The 12,395-nt window shown below is 45.1% G+C and overlaps 1 long non-coding RNA gene across 1 annotated transcript in view; it reads left to right on the top strand.

The window, feature by feature from the left end:
- The window catches only part of LOC144771684 (uncharacterized), a 638,338-nt gene that overhangs the window by 276,610 nt on the left and 349,333 nt on the right, over positions 1-12,395 (top strand). The window contains exon 3 of the long non-coding RNA XR_013599426.1: positions 2,450-2,655. This is a non-coding gene — a long non-coding RNA (uncharacterized LOC144771684). The remainder of the gene's footprint in view (positions 1-2,449; positions 2,656-12,395) is intronic.

Here is a 12,395-nt window from a genome sequence, read left to right as displayed (position 1 = left end):
TGCACTGTGGTCCTCACAATTTTGTTTTAGGATTGGCCCGCTCACCGACAAGGCTGTCACAGTTACTAATCGCTGGGGCTCCAATCGTATCCGGCACAGCATTTCACAGCAACCACCCTCTCAAGCACCACCCAGTCTCTGTACCACCCTTGGGCCGCTGCTGTTTGTCCTCATCGTCAGCAACAGTCCAGCACGAAGCTAACTTCTCAAGAGCAGTGCAGGTCCAACGCCATGCCCAGGTAGCAGACGGTCCATGTTGCCGCTCCATCAATCTGTACTGGTTGCCCACGGAGTGATTCAGGCTATTATGTGGTTCCCGTGGGGTAAAGGGAGGAGAAGGGCTGGTAGTTGAGATGCAGATATCACCTGAAGGTTGTTGCTGTATCAAGATATTGGTGCCTGATGCGTTGAACCTCATGCTAGTACAGCCGTCTTGTAGCCGGGCACTCTAGCACCATCAATCAGGGAATTAAATCTTTTGCAATACATCTTGGCTTTTCAAGTGCTGCCTTTCATATGCCTAGGCAGGAAGTGACCTCATAGGAATAGACTATGCCATGACTTGGAATGCTAAGTTTCAATGACTCCAAATGGAGTGACCACATTCTTGTATGAAGCACTTTATTTGGTGGAATTCCGCCTTAAACTGTGTGCCATTCCACAAAGAAGAAACTGTGCCATGTCATTTTCTGGAGCCCCACTGCCACCTGCACTCTGAACCATTGGCTACCCAATTTAGACCCATCAGAGGCGCTACAATGATCAGATTGCTCTTCTCACAGCATGATGTGACATGGAGCAACCCAAGGAATAGTTGTGCGTAAGAGATTTCTTCCCCTTCCAAGACTGTTTGAATTTTGATATGCTCAGATCTTTTGCCTATTTTTGGAAATAAAAGTGACAAAGCCCATGGACATCATTTAGAGGTCACCAGGGGTCGCAACTGTGACCCCCAACACTTCCCTTGTGACCCGTGGCCTCTGAGGAAGTAGAGGTGCAACACATAATTATAGGTAGATGGTAAACAGGACTTGCAGCACTAATCAGCTTCAGTGCTGGAAGAGACTGGCCTGTGGTGCTGGGAGTAGCATGAAGAAGACACCCTCCTCCTCTGCTACAAATGAACATTGCAATTTGCAGATTGTCTCCTGCTGGAAAGGTTGTGGAAACCTATGGAGAAAAGGGTGGTGGGGGTCTAAGACCTAGTCTCATGTTTATTAAAGGAATTCTCTAGGAAATGCTCCTCATTCTGTTGCAGGGAAACAGCAACAGAAGCACTTGATTATGCTAAATTTACTCCTTGCCTTACCTTCTGAATCCAACACTGATGGTCTTTTATTTGCCTGCTAAAAGTGGTAGAGGGGAGCAAAACAATTCAAGGTTATACTTGCAAATTAGTCATGGGTTAAAGGACCACAGACTCTGGACTTCATTTGATGGGTTTATTATAAGGCCACAAATAATTGAATATAAACACACCTTAATATCAGAGTATATAGGTACATAAAAATCAATACAGAGCCGAGTCTACGAATATAATTAATTCGGCATTAAAGGCATAATGTGATGAACCCCAAAATCAAGATGCAACCCAGAATAGAAGCTGAGTCCAATTCTCTTTTTATTGAGAAGAAAACCAAAAAGTATCCTTCCCTACTCTGCTCTCAATGAGAATTCTGCCTATCTCCCTTGAATCATACCCCAAAGGTGTCAGCACGTGTTGACTTCCAGAGAAGTACTCACGTCAAATAGGTCTGATAGCTTAAGGCTATGGAGCTTGCTCTAAGATGCTCCCTCTCCTCCGAAAATGCAGAAGTCTGTCGAATCTTTCCCTGCGCATCATACAAAAAGACAATGTTCAGCCCCCAGTACGTCACAGAATAAACCTTTCAATTGCAACATTTCTGTACTTTTCTCCAGGAGCCGTGTTGTTCAGCTTCTTTCCAGTGGCCTTGGTTTCCTGATCAGCCAGACACGAAAAGCTTCCTCCCTTTTCGCCTTCTAGTCTTCTTCAGACATTCCGGGTATCTCCTTAAATCTAAGAATAACGAGGTACAATTCCTGCACCTGCAGTAGGATGACAACATGCTATCTTCCAATACAAAAAGGATTCATATAATTATTTCTTGAGCAACCAAGGACAATAGAAACTATAAACAACCTGCAATTTAGGCCTACAATGCAGGCAACTTGAACTGCACATAGTTACATTATACAAATATAATTTCACCTGCACATTATACATACTACTTAAATGTGCATACTACATTACAACTATTTATGTGCCTTGAATAAATGCTTTTTTATAATCATGAAAAACTGCAAACGACAAAATATGTGTAAATGCATTTGAACCATGAGTATAAAGCACCCAAAAGCAAAGTAATGAAAGACAGTATATAAGATTTCATTTGTTTTTAGCCTTATTAACCTTTTCATTATGTTGCAGGTGATTCAGTGTTATATCTGCTCTTGGATTTAGGATCATAAATAATTGGAGCGGGACTGAACATTCAGTGCTGAGGTTCCAGGAACTGAATGTCAGCAAAGGGCTCAACAAGTTGGCAGTGAAAAACATGATGAAAATTGAAGAAATGAGGAATGATGAGGCAAAGGAAGAAAAAGGAGTATAGAACAAGTGACAATAACAAATAGGTAATGTATGCAGGGGGAAAGGTGAGTGAAAAGAAAATATCAGAGAAAGGGGAAGAAAAAGAATAGTAGAGTGAGAGAATGAAAGGCAAGGGAAGAACTAGGAGGAAGGCATAGAAGCAGGGAAGCCAGGAGATGAAACAAAAAGGTGTACATTCAAGTTCTAAACATGGGCGTCCGCAGAAATGTTTCCGGGGGGGGCACATTTTTAACTTCATCACCATCCCCCTTGCACCCTTCTCCCCTCTGCCTTGCACCCTTCTCGCCCTCCCCCTTGCACCCTTCTCGCCCTCCCCATTACATCCATCTCCCGTCTCTACTCCACGCACCCTTTTCTACCTTGCACCCTTCTCCACACTGCTTTGCACCCTTCTCCCCTCCGCCTTGCACCCTTCTCCTCTCTGCCTTGCACCCTTCTCCCCTCTGCTTTGCACCCTTCTCCCCTCTGCCCTGTACCCTTCTCCTCTCTGCCTTGCACCCTTCTCCTCTCTGCCTTGCACCCTTCTCCCCTCTGCTTTGCACCCTTCTCCCCTCTGCCCTGTACCCTTCTCCCCTCTGCCTTGCACCCTTCTCCTCTCTGCCTTGCACCCTTCTCCCCTCTGCCTTGCACCCTTCTCGGCCACCCCCTTGCACCCTTGTCCCCTCTGCCTTGCACCCTTCTCCTCTCTGCCTTGCACCCTTCTCCCCTCTGCCTTGCACCCTTCTCGGCCACCCCCTTGCAACCTTGTCCCCTCTGCCTTGCATCCTTCTCCCCTCCGCCTTGCACCCTTCTCCCCTTAGCCTTGCACCCTTCTCCTCTCTGCCTTGCACCCTTCTCCTCTCTGCCTTGCACCCTCCTCCTCTCTGCCTTACACCCTTCTTGGCCAACCCCTTGCACCCATCCCACCCAATGGAGGGGGCTGCCACCTGGAACAATGGCACCATTTCAAAACCATGATGGACTAGGGTCGGCCCTGACTGGGCCCACACCGGACGCACTGGCGATCCGGGGGGGGGGGGGCAAGTGCCTCCCTTTGCCCCCCCTGCGGACGCCCATGGTTCTAAAGTTGGTGAGGGCACAAATCTAATAGGAGATCTTTTTGTACTGATAAATGAGCGTATAAAGCAAATCAATATTGAGCTGCTCTGTGTGTTTTGGTACTGTAATTCCAGGGTTCCCTGCTACTCAAATTGTAAGGTGCACTCTGAAAACTATAATTAAATCTAATTACTTTTCTTCATGTGTATACTGTGGCCGCGGCAGAGGTGTGAAAAATCATTAGGTCTCAGTATTGGGAGACCACGGCAAAATGCTAACCTGGAAATTGTAATTGTTTTGAAGATGTATTCGCACCGGTGAATTAATGCATTATGTATGTCAGGATTGAGGTGCCTTGTGAGAAATCTCAATGGTTGTGTAGGATAAAACAGCTGTGCATTATAACAGCTCTCCGAATGTCTCAATAATGTGAATGTAATTAATGATGTAAGCCCAAGTGAGATGATTGTGTCTCGGCATACGATAGCTGTGCCAGTGAATTTGATGCATTTCTTGATATTTTAATTTTCGTGATTGTCTGGCATTTGCAGATATTAATTGAGCATGCCTGCAGGTCTTAGGCTGTATTTGGGCTTATGATGGTTAATCCCAGACATATGAGATGTCACTTGTACATGCCAGGTTCTAATCAGGCACTTTTGTTTCTATTTGGACCTATGATCATTTTCTAGAATTTTACATCTGGGCCTGGCGAGGTTATTAATGTACTCCTAGTAAATCTACGCAGCTCTGTTTGTAATGTTTGAGAGGTAAATTAATCAACTCTATTGTATGATTTAGTGACTTTTTTTTATTTAATATTTAAATGATCTTGCATTATTGTAGGTTTTCGTCAAGGATGTCATTTTAATGATGCCATCAGAGAGAAAGCTCATGTAATGTCATCACCTGGAACGTTGTGTGATGTCACATCCTGTGATGTTATCGGGTCAAATGTGATGCCACTTCCACTACTCCTGACATTTTCCTGAATTGACATCTGTGACAAGGCCATTCGCACTCCTGGCAGACCGGCTGCTGTTGACACTTAATCCCCTTTGTGTCTGAAAGAGCAAGCTTTTTTGTTCAAAGGGAGTCCTCCCAATCGAGTCAGGAAAGGATAGAAAATTAGCCTAGGGCATACAGGTCACATCTGTTTGTAAACAGTTCTTGTAGCTAACTTTTCTCTTGAGCTAGTGGACCACCCACAGACCCTGTGAGCCAAAAACCACACAGGGATAGTGTAAATGGAGTATTGGACATTTTCTTTGACTCTTAGGGTCCGATTATGAGTGTCTGTGGTGCAGGAGTAGGTGCTACGTTACCGCCGTGCCCCCGCACCACCGAGACACACCATTGCCCATCTACACCGCAGTAGAACTGCCCTACAAGGTTCCTGCATGGCATGGACTCGAAAGTCCATGTTGTGCATGAACTGGTGTGCATGCACACAGGGGAGCACATGCTATGTGCCTCTGTATGCATCCACATGCGGGGGAGGCATAGTTTGTTTCCTCTCCGCCACGTTGTACATGGAGGAGAAACCTCCATGACACCACCGGCGGAGAGGAAACTCGTAATATGCTTGGCGGGACCATGGAGGTCCCACCAAGCATATTGTGGCCTCTGAAAGCCGTGCCACCTTCAGAGAACCGCATTGGGCGGTCTGACCGCCCAACTTGTAATGGGCGGGTGGGACAGCTGGTGTGGCAGTGGGTGGACCACTACGGCCATTCCGCCGGGACTCTGGCAGTCCTAGGACCGCCAGACTTGTAGATTATAACAACTATTCTGTAATTTGGGGTTTCTGTTTGATAGCATCTGTCAAAAGGCGTATGTCTAGAACAGGATCTGAATGATGCTGTTGAACAAAATGAGGGGTGTTGTTTTGACATTTCCTGTCATGCATTGGATTTCCTGTATTTGGGGCAGTAAATTGTCTGCCCTATTTTTCTCACATGGGTCTGACAATGTTTTGCAAAGGATATATGCCAAATAAAGAAATGGCTTGTTGTCGGTCTCTTTGTTAACTCTTGCTAGCATGGGCAGTTAAGTGAGCTAGGTTAGATGCCAATCCTAAATATGCAGTACAGCAATTGTTTCTAGGGATTTATTAGGTCTACAAATTAGTATTTCCAAGAGGAAAATCAACCTGAAAAGCAATTAATATACCAATGAAAAAATGCTAGTAAATGTGAAAAAGACCCGTGATATGCAATAATGCAGAGGAAACATTTATTGAATAACACTGCATAACACAAGTTCAATTCATCAAATTGCAATTGTGGACAGTGTTCATGATGGAATTTAGCCTTTTTACAACATTAAGAAGATAAGAAAAAATTTTGAGATTTTTATACAGTCTGAGTATAAATATGTGCAATCAGGTAGATGGAAATACCTTTCGTGACATCCTCATAGCAGGTTATACCCACAGTAGGCTCTGAATCCTATAACCACAACACCGCCCTACCTATAGTAGATGCAATATCAAATTAAATGGATTAAGATACAGTACATACAAGATTCACAATAAAAAGTTACAGTCTCTATGCAAATTCTACTCATAATCCTTTCTGATTGCAATAGAGCCTCTTATGAAATTAGTTACTGCAATACAGATTTCAGCCTTAGCCAAAGATTGTAAAAAGTTAAAAACATCAATATACGAGCAAGAGCGAGTATTCCTTAGTAATGGGAGCAGAAATCTGATTCTCTCTGATTTATACAATGTGCAAAATAATATAAAGTGCGTAGTGCTTTGAACAGAGACATTATCACATGGGCATGGCATAAACTTGTTTGACCACCCTCCTTGGCGACGAAATGCCAGCAAAATGCACAGTGCATAAATGGAACATGGTTAGATAAATTCGGAACTGAGACTTAATAGAAAAAGATAGATAAGATTGTGCAGGAGCAGGAGGCAAATGGGGGGCTTTCTTATCGTCATGTTGGTAATTAATAAGCCTATTACCCCTGGAGCAGTATTACCTCCTACGCCGAAGACACCCAGCTCATCCTCTCTCTCACCAAGGAACCCAACATCACCAAGCACAACTTCCAAGAAGGGATGAAAGCCGTCGCCACCTGTATGAAGGAGAGCTGCCTGATATTTAATTCAGAGAAAACAGAAGTCCTCATCCTTAGCTCCACCCCATCAGCATGAGATGACACCTGGGGGCCCCCCCACCCTCGGAACCCCCCCTCCTCGACAGACCATGCACAAAACCTCTGCATCATACTGGACTCATCACTCACTATGAACTGCCAGATCAACGCTGTATTATCGGCCTGCTTCAACACACTCCACATACTCCCGAAAACATTCAGCTGGTTCCCCTCAGAATCCAGAAAAGCAGTCATACACACCCTCATCAGCAGCAGACTGGACTACAGCAACCGCTCTCTACACCGCAATCAACAAAAAAGTCCTTCGGAAGCTCCAGACCATCTAGAACACCACAGCCAGACTGATCCTAGACATCCCCTGTTACAACCATATAACCAAACACCTCTGCGATCTCCACTGGCTCCCTATCAAAAGAAGAATAACCTTCATGACCATCGGTCCAGCATATTTAAACAACAACCTCTCCTTCCACGCCCCCAAGAGAAACCTCAGATCAGCTGCCCTCTCTCTAGCCACCAACCCACGCATCTACAAGATCTGAATGGGTGGAAAGTCCTTCTCCTACCTTGCATCCAAGACCTGGAATGACCTCCCCCTCCACCTCCGGCAAAGCCCTATAATGCTCCAGTTCAGGAAGGACCTCAAGACCTGGCTCTTCAGATGACCCCAGCGCCCAACTGAGCTGCACCCCCCCCCCTCCTCCCCCAGTGCCTTGAGACCCTCACGGGTGAGTAGCTGCTCTTTACAAACCTCTGATTGATTGATTGATTGATGGATTGACATGTTCTTCATTTTTTTGTATCTTTTTCTCTTAGAGAATCTATGTCCCCGACTTCTTCTGTGGTGAGTGGTAATCCCATCCTCAAAAATGTCCCATGGGAAGAGTACATTTATCTATATTACCACCATGGATATCTACATGAAAATTGTTGGTACATTCCAACAAGCTAATGGGTTTGTGAGTGTTCGCCAAATTCTACCGATGGGCCCACCCAAGAACTTCCACAACTCTGTGTCCACCAAATGAAATTGTGAATATTGTGCATAGAATTGTATTCCAGATCTGATTCTGAGAATCAGGAATGGAAATATCCATATGCAAAGTAGAAATTTTGCATATCTAAATTTGATTTAGGTGAGCAAAAAGGCATAAAAAGCAGGCCTTATGTTAGGGTGCTGGTCGTTAGTGAAAGGTACCACCCCATTCAGTATGTTGTCATTTACAGAGAGTGTTGAGCATGCTAGCCTGTTTAAATTTGTAAATAGATAGTTTAAAACAGGGTTCTCCAACGAGTAGCTCGTGAGCTACTGTTAGCTCTCCAGGTACCCATAAGTAGCTCTCATGTACGTGTCCCAGCTTAATACATTAGAAACTTTTGTTTAGTTGAATTCACCTGTATTTCAAAATTGAAAAGTGGGTATTCGAGATGAAAATATGTGTATTTTCAGAACTCATGAGCTGATGTTTGGGAGCCTTATTACTAGTTTTAACTTGGTGCCAGAGCATTGCAGCAATGGCTGTTATGTATTACCCACATACTGACATTCCACATAGACAAAGCATTTTTTACATTATTGCTGGGAACCACTCCTAACGTACCGATGTGATCACTGATGGTAATCTTGCATAAAATGGCCCCTAATTTAGGCTTGTCTAATGTGGTCTGTATTAAAACTCTAATAATATTAGTAGCTTAGGATAATTTTAATTGAACGTGAGTATTCTTACTGCAGAAGAGAATGGAGACCCCTGGTTTAAAACATATTACTACATACTCTCTCAGTCTGTCTTTCCTTTTGCAATCAGATAGCATTGCGTTAAAATAACCTCACCTCCTTATTGAGCAGCTGAGCATCTTAATGTGAAGGAAACTTCCTCAACTTGCCTGTTACAATAATTAGTGTTCATCGACCTGAACTCCAAAAACGCTGTATTGTGAAATCAATAGACAAGTGCTGGTTCACAATAGGAGCTCAATTATCTTTGTTCGAATCATTATCCGCTTCAATAACATTTTCCCTTTTGTTGCGACTTCGGGGCATAGAGACAGAAAATTAAAAACACAATTCTTTGCGAAAACCTTGCTAAAACTCAGAGTGGGCAATGAAGCGCCTCGAGGCCTCACATTTCCTCTCTAGTTAACAGAAAAATAGCAACGCCGCACTACATGAGGTTAACTGCTTTTCCTATCAGCATCATCTCTGCCACAGAATGGTCGTATTCTACTGCACCGCCGTAAAATAACAAAAACAAATAAATCTTACATTTCAGAGAAACTAATCCGAAAACATAAGCTCTCCAGCTGAATGTTTTGCAGCACTTGGTGTAAGTTATACTGGTGTGTTCATAGATGAACAGTGCAATGGTGTTTTTTTTAATTCTGTATAAATTGCATGTTTACTTGTTTTTCAAATTTGGCCCAAGGTTCGCTCGATTGGATCACAGCATGAAGAAAAATACTCTTGGGAATCAGATAAAACATACTGCCTTGTACAAATAAGCGATGATAGAATATCAGAATGCAAGGTGCCAGCAAGAACTAAAATAAAAGAAAGGTGTGAAGTCAGGTAATTGTACAGGGAACAAAGAAGGCTTTAAAGCTTCCAAAACATCAAGAAGTTTATCATTCCATAAAACTTAATAAGCAAGATCAGAAATTGTTCATATAAAGGAGAGATGAAGCATACAGATACAATGGCGGCCGGTATGGCTCATGGGTGGGGGTGTTCGCGAGGGGTTGCAGGGGTCACGCGGGGTAGGTAATAAAAAATAAAAATAAACTTACATTGAGGCCGGGTCCCGTGTCTCTGCCCCTGCTCTCCTGTCTCGGCTCCAGGAACAGGAAGCAGGCAGCCAGTCTCACTCCCCTAAGCTAATCACAACGCTGCAGCGTTGTGATCGGTCTGAGCGCTGTGACACGGCACTCAGCCAGGGGCTGGAGGGGTGGGCATTTTCTCCATGCAAGCTGTAATGCAGCCTGCATGGACAATGGGGAAAGTGCGCATGACTGGTTTGGCCACCAAACAGTCCTTGCTCGCTTAGGAGTGGGCAAACTACGCCTCCCCTGCTCCGGGAGCAGAGCAGTGCTCCCCTCACCCACCCGCCGCAAAGCAGCAGGACAGAAGCATAAAATGATAACTCCAAGTTATTATTAGTAGAAACAAAAAATGATAATAAATACAAGTTATTATCATTTTATATTTCTACTTGGTACTGCTCAATAGCAGTGAGGCGACACTCCTCCCCCATAGTGGAGGTGCCGCCACTGTACAGATTGGGTGTGAGCGGGCTGTACCCCTAAATTTACAGCTCAGTGGCGCACCCAGGAGTTGGGTGGATTGGGTTAGTGTTAACCTCAGATTCATGAGGCAATATGTCCCAGAGACAAGGTACAAATCAAAACAGCATTTCAAAACAAGTCAATAAAGAAAGGACGGACTCAAAAAGTGAGTTCTAGAACAGACTTTAGGAAAAAATATGAAGGTTTATTACACAATTCAAAGCGTACAATACTGAAATGCAGCAATAGTCTTATTTAAATGCCTGAAATGATTTCCATGAAGGCTTTCAGTATAGGAACAATACAGACTAATGGGCAAAAATCTGAAATAGACTAAGGACCTGATTTAAGTGAGGGTGAATGGGCCGTGAGTATGGAGTGAACTACTTCTTCCCCAGGGTGAAGAGACCGCCTACCTAATTTATAAATGAAAGTGAAGAAATCAGGCGGAGTGGCTCCGTTCGGAGCCTTCAATGCGGGGTATTTGGTGGACTCCCAAATTTGAGGATCGAATCTCGCTATACGCGGATGACATCCTTCTCTATCTCACCTCCCCTCGTAAATCCTTGAATGTCCTTTTCGATGTTCTGACCTCCTTCAGGAAGAACTCGTGTCTCATTATTAATTGGGCTAAATCCTGCGTCTACATTTTGGCGGGATATCTCCCTCCGCTGCCTCGTAGATTTCCGATTCAAGTTACTGAGACCGGTTTTACGTACCTGGGGATCTACGTCTCCTTGGACCCTTCCATGCGATATGAGCGTAATTTGCTACCCCCCCTTCAGCGGCTCAAGCTTGATGTTGCGCGCTGGCGTGGGTTGCCGTTATCGCCACTCGGTAGAGTGGTGCTTTTTAAAATGATGTTGCTGCCCCGATTTTTATACGCACTTCAGAACTCCTTTGACCCGGTTGCCTCTGGTTATTTTCGTGAAGTGGAGAGCCTGCAGAGACGACTGATCTGGAATGGGCGTGCCCGTATCGCTTTCTCTAAACTCACGCTTCCGTGGTATGACGGCGGTATCGCCCTCCCGGACATCAGGCGTTATTACTGGGCTTCTCAGTTGAGTGCGATCAACCATGCGACCTACGCTCCAGGCTCTGCCCCGGCTTTCTCCATGGATACATTTCTTTTGCCTAGAGGGACCTTCAACAGAGCGTTGTACTCCAGGGGACTCTGTGGAACACTGACCGGTCCCACTAAACTTGCTGTGAGGGTGTGGCAGGACGCAAATGCGGCATTAGGTTGGTGTGGCAGATTTACCCGGGCGACCCCTTTGTATGACTCCGAATGTCTGGGACATCTGTGGAGAACGAAAGGCTTCGACAAATGGGATATGATTGGTATAAGCAAAGTGGGTGACCTGTGGACGAAGGGTACCGTCAAGTCCTTTGATGTGTTGAAAGCGGAGTACAAGCTTGGTGACACGGAATTCTTCAGGTATGCCCAGGTCCGTCACGCTCTATTGTCTGTATTCGCTGTGGGTGATGATATTCCTGAATCCTCCCCTCTGGAGGACCGCATTCTGGATGGTCATGTGCCCGACAGCACGATATCACTGATCTACAAGAAGCTCATTAATAATAGAGCTGACTTGCTGTTGCGCCTTAGGGCTTCGTGGAGCGCTGACGGATTAGAACTGGATGACGAGGACTGGCAATCTGCTTTGTCCTCGCCTAAGGAAGTTGCTATTCCTGCCCGCCTTAGGTTCGTCCAGCTTAAGATACTGCATCGTGTGTATGTTACTGGTCCGAGTCTGGTTCGTATGGGTTATTCTTTGGTGGGTTGTGTAAGCGTGGCTGTGGAATGTCTGGCACCTTCCTCCACATATTATGGGAATGCCCGGAGGTGGTTGAATTTTAGTCCCGAATACATGTGGTGATGGGTGATGTCACGGGTGTGTCGCTGCTGCCCGAGGCCAGGCATTGTTTGCTGAATGTCTGGGAACCCAATGATTACAACACCGCACAGGTTAACTGGGCGACCCTTGGTAATATGGTCGCGAAAAGGGACATTGCTCAGCTTTGGGGATCTCACAGACCGCCCACCATATCAGGATGGAAAGAGAACATGGACTGGTGCATGTTCCGGGAGAAGACTGTGTACCTTTCCCGGGGTCGGCCCAGAAAATGGGGTAGGATATGGTTCCAATGGAATGCTTATCGTGGGAATATATGTACTCCTCCACAAGAGGTATACCCTGACGTTTCCACGTCCCCCTAACTGACATTCAGCTTTCATTTATTGATAACGTATTTCATTGTTTCCTTGCCCACCCCTCCTTCCCCATGATAATTGAACACACTGTATGTA

The sequence above is a fragment of the Lissotriton helveticus genome, chromosome 8 (genome assembly GCF_964261635.1).
Source record: "Lissotriton helveticus chromosome 8, aLisHel1.1, whole genome shotgun sequence".
NCBI lineage: Eukaryota > Metazoa > Chordata > Amphibia > Caudata > Salamandridae > Lissotriton > Lissotriton helveticus.
Note: the sequence above shows the minus strand (reverse complement) of the source record. Positions and strands in the feature narration are given on the sequence as shown.